At 50.1% G+C, this 6,612-nt stretch overlaps 4 non-coding genes across 4 annotated transcripts; all 4 read right to left on the bottom strand.

Annotated features, from left to right (window-relative positions):
- Positions 1 to 638: 638 nt before the first annotated feature.
- On the bottom strand, positions 639 to 710 carry TRNAG-UCC (transfer RNA glycine (anticodon UCC)). The gene has a single exon. It is a non-coding gene; the product is annotated as a tRNA-Gly (tRNA).
- Positions 711 to 1,895: 1,185 nt separating this feature from the next.
- On the bottom strand, positions 1,896 to 1,967 carry TRNAG-UCC (transfer RNA glycine (anticodon UCC)). Its single transcript has one exon. It is a non-coding gene; the product is annotated as a tRNA-Gly (tRNA).
- Positions 1,968 to 4,409: 2,442 nt separating this feature from the next.
- TRNAG-UCC (transfer RNA glycine (anticodon UCC)) lies at positions 4,410 to 4,481 on the bottom strand. Its single transcript has one exon. It is a non-coding gene; the product is annotated as a tRNA-Gly (tRNA).
- Positions 4,482 to 5,666: 1,185 nt separating this feature from the next.
- Positions 5,667 to 5,738, bottom strand: TRNAG-UCC (transfer RNA glycine (anticodon UCC)). The gene has a single exon. It is a non-coding gene; the product is annotated as a tRNA-Gly (tRNA).
- Between the last annotated feature and the right edge of the window lie 874 nt (positions 5,739 to 6,612).

Genomic DNA, 6,612 nt, shown 5'->3' with positions numbered 1-6,612 from the left:
GACAGGCCTCATTTCTCTAGCTCACACCCTAACTGCCAACACCCCTTCCCCTTCTCTCTCTGTCTCTCTCTCTCTGTCTCTCTCTCTCATTCTCTCTCTCTCGCAAATAGATACTTTACTTCCCAGGTGCAACAAAACAAGCCTTCTCGAGCTGGCAGATATGGGAAGGAAGGAAGGGCCAGTTTGGAAACTCAACTCAATTACCATAAATCCCCTGCTAAGGGTTATGGGAGGGAGGAATGAAGGAACTTTGCTTCAGGGAAAGGGCTGCTGCTGCTTCAGCATGTGAGGAGCGCAGCCACACGTTTCACCTTCTTCAGTATGTTGGTTTACAGGATGAGAGAGATCCTGAAACCTCACTCTAATAGGCTGAGGTGCTGTGCTCGGTGGCCTGCTGGGACCAAGGCCCGTCAGGGCAAGGCGAATAGGCCTTTGTCAGGCCTTCGTCAGGGCTTTGTCGGGGAGGGGCCAGGAGCCCTGCTCGCTTCAATCCCCTCACCGATAGACAGTTGCAGAAACTAGGATGCAAGAACCTTTCCTGGATGGGGTTTTGATTTTCACGAAAAGTGTGTCAGCTTTGCTTTCAGCATGAGTCTGATTTCCAAAAAATGCATTTTGAACAATTTAAAGATTTGATCTGCGTTGGCCGGGAATCGAACCCGGGTCAACTGCTTGGAAGGCAGCTATGCTCACCACTATACCACCAACGCCTGCCTGTCTGGGCTATCTGATGGAGCGGCCCTTAGAAATAAGAATAAGTCATTGGCTGGGAATGAAAAAAGCTTGCGTTTGACGCAGAAGCAGTTCGCATCATGAGGTCTTGCCGGTCAGCCCAACATTTCCCCGGGACCCCTTAAAAAAGGAGCTTGGTTTTAAGTTTGGTTTGATTGAACAGTACATTTTGTTGGCTGGGCTGGGACCCTCTCCTATTTAGCGCAAGAGTGGAACGAGGCAGCAAGTTCAAGGAATGACATTGCATCCAGGCACTTACAGCTCTTTGTGCCCTAATGCCATGACACAAAAACATAATTTGAAAAAAGTTAGCAGAGGATGGTTTCGATCCATCGACCTCTGGGTTATGGGCCCAGCACGCTTCCGCTGCGCCACTCTGCTGGTTGGAGAACAAGAGCTTTTCTGGGCTTTTACAGCCTACAAACCGACAACCCTAGACCCAGTTTCGAGTGAAGCGGGCAGTAGGCCTTACAAAGCCAAACAACCTGCAACCACGCACTCCCATCCCATGGCCTTTTGCAGACAGGCCTCATTTCTCTAGCTCACACCCTAACTGCCAACACCCCTTCCCCTTCTCTCTCTGTCTCTCTCTCTCTGTCTCTCTCTCTCATTCTCTCTCTCTCGCAAATAGATACTTTACTTCCCAGGTGCAACAAAACAAGCCTTCTCGAGCTGGCAGATATGGGAAGGAAGGAAGGAAGGGCCAGTTTGGAAACTCAACTCAATTACCATAAATCCCCTGCTAAGGGTTATGGGAGGGAGGAATGAAGGAACTTTGCTTCAGGGAAAGGGCTGCTGCTGCTTCAGCATGTGAGGAGCGCAGCCACACGTTTCACCTTCTTCAGTATGTTGGTTTACAGGATGAGAGAGATCCTGAAACCTCACTCTAATAGGCTGAGGTGCTGTGCTCGGTGGCCTGCTGGGACCAAGGCCCGTCAGGGCAAGGCGAATAGGCCTTTGTCAGGCCTTCGTCAGGGCTTTGTCGGGGAGGGGCCAGGAGCCCTGCTCGCTTCAATCCCCTCACCGATAGAAAGTTGCAGAAACTAGGATGCAAGAACCTTTCCTGGATGGGGTTTTGATTTTCACGAAAAGTGTGTCAGCTTTGCTTTCAGCATGAGTCTGATTTCCAAAAAATGCATTTTGAACAATTTAAAGATTTGATCTGCGTTGGCCGGGAATCGAACCCGGGTCAACTGCTTGGAAGGCAGCTATGCTCACCACTATACCACCAACGCCTGCCTGTCTGGGCTATCTGATGGAGCGGCCCTTAGAAATAAGAATAAGTCATTGGCTGGGAATGAAAAAAGCTTGCGTTTGACGCAGAAGCAGTTCGCATCATGAGGTCTTGCCGGTCAGCCCAACATTTCCCCGGGACCCCTTAAAAAAGGAGCTTGGTTTTAAGTTTGGTTTGATTGAACAGTACATTTTGTTGGCTGGGCTGGGACCCTCTCCTATTTAGCGCAAGAGTGGAACGAGGCAGCAAGTTCAAGGAATGACATTGCATCCAGGCACTTACAGCTCTTTGTGCCCTAATGCCATGACACAAAAACATAATTTGAAAAAAGTTAGCAGAGGATGGTTTCGATCCATCGACCTCTGGGTTATGGGCCCAGCACGCTTCCGCTGCGCCACTCTGCTGGTTGGAGAACAAGAGCTTTTCTGGGCTTTTACAGCCTACAAACCGACAACCCTAGACCCAGTTTCGAGTGAAGCGGGCAGTAGGCCTTACAAAGCCAAACAACCTGCAACCACGCACTCCCATCCCATGGCCTTTTGCAGACAGGCCTCATTTCTCTAGCTCACACCCTAACTGCCAACACCCCTTCCCCTTCTCTCTCTGTCTCTCTCTCTCTGTCTCTCTCTCTCATTCTCTCTCTCTCGCAAATAGATACTTTACTTCCCAGGTGCAACAAAACAAGCCTTCTCGAGCTGGCAGATATGGGAAGGAAGGAAGGAAGGGCCAGTTTGGAAACTCAACTCAATTACCATAAATCCCCTGCTAAGGGTTATGGGAGGGAGGAATGAAGGAACTTTGCTTCAGGGAAAGGGCTGCTGCTGCTTCAGCATGTGAGGAGCGCAGCCACACGTTTCACCTTCTTCAGTATGTTGGTTTACAGGATGAGAGAGATCCTGAAACCTCACTCTAATAGGCTGAGGTGCTGTGCTCGGTGGCCTGCTGGGACCAAGGCCCGTCAGGGCAAGGCGAATAGGCCTTTGTCAGGCCTTCGTCAGGGCTTTGTCGGGGAGGGGCCAGGAGCCCTGCTCGCTTCAATCCCCTCACCGATAGACAGTTGCAGAAACTAGGATGCAAGAACCTTTCCTGGATGGGGTTTTGATTTTCACGAAAAGTGTGTCAGCTTTGCTTTCAGCATGAGTCTGATTTCCAAAAAATGCATTTTGAACAATTTAAAGATTTGATCTGCGTTGGCCGGGAATAGAACCCGGGTCAACTGCTTGGAAGGCAGCTATGCTCACCACTATACCACCAACGCCTGCCTGTCTGGGCTATCTGATGGAGCGGCCCTTAGAAATAAGAATAAGTCATTGGCTGGGAATGAAAAAAGCTTGCGTTTGACGCAGAAGCAGTTCGCATCATGAGGTCTTGCCGGTCAGCCCAACATTTCCCCGGGACCCCTTAAAAAAGGAGCTTGGTTTTAAGTTTGGTTTGATTGAACAGTACATTTTGTTGGCTGGGCTGGGACCCTCTCCTATTTAGCGCAAGAGTGGAACGAGGCAGCAAGTTCAAGGAATGACATTGCATCCAGGCACTTACAGCTCTTTGTGCCCTAATGCCATGACACAAAAACATAATTTGAAAAAAGTTAGCAGAGGATGGTTTCGATCCATCGACCTCTGGGTTATGGGCCCAGCACGCTTCCGCTGCGCCACTCTGCTGGTTGGAGAACAAGAGCTTTTCTGGGCTTTTACAGCCTACAAACCGACAACCCTAGACCCAGTTTCGAGTGAAGCGGGCAGTAGGCCTTACAAAGCCAAACAACCTGCAACCACGCACTCCCATCCCATGGCCTTTTGCAGACAGGCCTCATTTCTCTAGCTCACACCCTAACTGCCAACACCCCTTCCCCTTCTCTCTCTGTCTCTCTCTCTCTGTCTCTCTCTCTCATTCTCTCTCTCTCGCAAATAGATACTTTACTTCCCAGGTGCAACAAAACAAGCCTTCTCGAGCTGGCAGATATGGGAAGGAAGGAAGGAAGGGCCAGTTTGGAAACTCAACTCAATTACCATAAATCCCCTGCTAAGGGTTATGGGAGGGAGGAATGAAGGAACTTTGCTTCAGGGAAAGGGCTGCTGCTGCTTCAGCATGTGAGGAGCGCAGCCACACGTTTCACCTTCTTCAGTATGTTGGTTTACAGGATGAGAGAGATCCTGAAACCTCACTCTAATAGGCTGAGGTGCTGTGCTCGGTGGCCTGCTGGGACCAAGGCCCGTCAGGGCAAGGCGAATAGGCCTTTGTCAGGCCTTCGTCAGGGCTTTGTCGGGGAGGGGCCAGGAGCCCTGCTCGCTTCAATCCCCTCACCGATAGACAGTTGCAGAAACTAGGATGCAAGAACCTTTCCTGGATGGGGTTTTGATTTTCACGAAAAGTGTGTCAGCTTTGCTTTCAGCATGAGTCTGATTTCCAAAAAATGCATTTTGAACAATTTAAAGATTTGATCTGCGTTGGCCGGGAATCGAACCCGGGTCAACTGCTTGGAAGGCAGCTATGCTCACCACTATACCACCAACGCCTGCCTGTCTGGGCTATCTGATGGAGCGGCCCTTAGAAATAAGAATAAGTCATTGGCTGGGAATGAAAAAAGCTTGCGTTTGACGCAGAAGCAGTTCGCATCATGAGGTCTTGCCGGTCAGCCCAACATTTCCCCGGGACCCCTTAAAAAAGGAGCTTGGTTTTAAGTTTGGTTTGATTGAACAGTACATTTTGTTGGCTGGGCTGGGACCCTCTCCTATTTAGCGCAAGAGTGGAACGAGGCAGCAAGTTCAAGGAATGACATTGCATCCAGGCACTTACAGCTCTTTGTGCCCTAATGCCATGACACAAAAACATAATTTGAAAAAAGTTAGCAGAGGATGGTTTCGATCCATCGACCTCTGGGTTATGGGCCCAGCACGCTTCCGCTGCGCCACTCTGCTGGTTGGAGAACAAGAGCTTTTCTGGGCTTTTACAGCCTACAAACCGACAACCCTAGACCCAGTTTCGAGTGAAGCGGGCAGTAGGCCTTACAAAGCCAAACAACCTGCAACCACGCACTCCCATCCCATGGCCTTTTGCAGACAGGCCTCATTTCTCTAGCTCACACCCTAACTGCCAACACCCCTTCCCCTTCTCTCTCTGTCTCTCTCTCTCTGTCTCTCTCTCTCATTCTCTCTCTCTCGCAAATAGATACTTTACTTCCCAGGTGCAACAAAACAAGCCTTCTCGAGCTGGCAGATATGGGAAGGAAGGAAGGAAGGGCCAGTTTGGAAACTCAACTCAATTACCATAAATCCCCTGCTAAGGGTTATGGGAGGGAGGAATGAAGGAACTTTGCTTCAGGGAAAGGGCTGCTGCTGCTTCAGCATGTGAGGAGCGCAGCCACACGTTTCACCTTCTTCAGTATGTTGGTTTACAGGATGAGAGAGATCCTGAAACCTCACTCTAATAGGCTGAGGTGCTGTGCTCGGTGGCCTGCTGGGACCAAGGCCCGTCAGGGCAAGGCGAATAGGCCTTTGTCAGGCCTTCGTCAGGGCTTTGTCGGGGAGGGGCCAGGAGCCCTGCTCGCTTCAATCCCCTCACCGATAGACAGTTGCAGAAACTAGGATGCAAGAACCTTTCCTGGATGGGGTTTTGATTTTCACGAAAAGTGTGTCAGCTTTGCTTTCAGCATGAGTCTGATTTCCAAAAAATGCATTTTGAACAATTTAAAGATTTGATCTGCGTTGGCCGGGAATCGAACCCGGGTCAACTGCTTGGAAGGCAGCTATGCTCACCACTATACCACCAACGCCTGCCTGTCTGGGCTATCTGATGGAGCGGCCCTTAGAAATAAGAATAAGTCATTGGCTGGGAATGAAAAAAGCTTGCGTTTGACGCAGAAGCAGTTCGCATCATGAGGTCTTGCCGGTCAGCCCAACATTTCCCCGGGACCCCTTAAAAAAGGAGCTTGGTTTTAAGTTTGGTTTGATTGAACAGTACATTTTGTTGGCTGGGCTGGGACCCTCTCCTATTTAGCGCAAGAGTGGAACGAGGCAGCAAGTTCAAGGAATGACATTGCATCCAGGCACTTACAGCTCTTTGTGCCCTAATGCCATGACACAAAAACATAATTTGAAAAAAGTTAGCAGAGGATGGTTTCGATCCATCGACCTCTGGGTTATGGGCCCAGCACGCTTCCGCTGCGCCACTCTGCTGGTTGGAGAACAAGAGCTTTTCTGGGCTTTTACAGCCTACAAACCGACAACCCTAGACCCAGTTTCGAGTGAAGCGGGCAGTAGGCCTTACAAAGCCAAACAACCTGCAACCACGCACTCCCATCCCATGGCCTTTTGCAGACAGGCCTCATTTCTCTAGCTCACACCCTAACTGCCAACACCCCTTCCCCTTCTCTCTCTGTCTCTCTCTCTCTGTCTCTCTCTCTCATTCTCTCTCTCTCGCAAATAGATACTTTACTTCCCAGGTGCAACAAAACAAGCCTTCTCGAGCTGGCAGATATGGGAAGGAAGGAAGGAAGGGCCAGTTTGGAAACTCAACTCAATTACCATAAATCCCCTGCTAAGGGTTATGGGAGGGAGGAATGAAGGAACTTTGCTTCAGGGAAAGGGCTGCTGCTGCTTCAGCATGTGAGGAGCGCAGCCACACGTTTCACCTTCTTCAGTATGTTG

Source organism: Ambystoma mexicanum, chromosome 6q, assembly GCF_040938575.1.
Source record: "Ambystoma mexicanum isolate Mex_15411 chromosome 6q, UKY_AmexF1_1, whole genome shotgun sequence".
Taxonomy (NCBI): Eukaryota; Metazoa; Chordata; class Amphibia; order Caudata; family Ambystomatidae; genus Ambystoma; species Ambystoma mexicanum.
The sequence above is the reverse complement of the archived record's forward strand: the minus strand, read 5'-3'. Positions and strand labels throughout refer to the sequence as shown.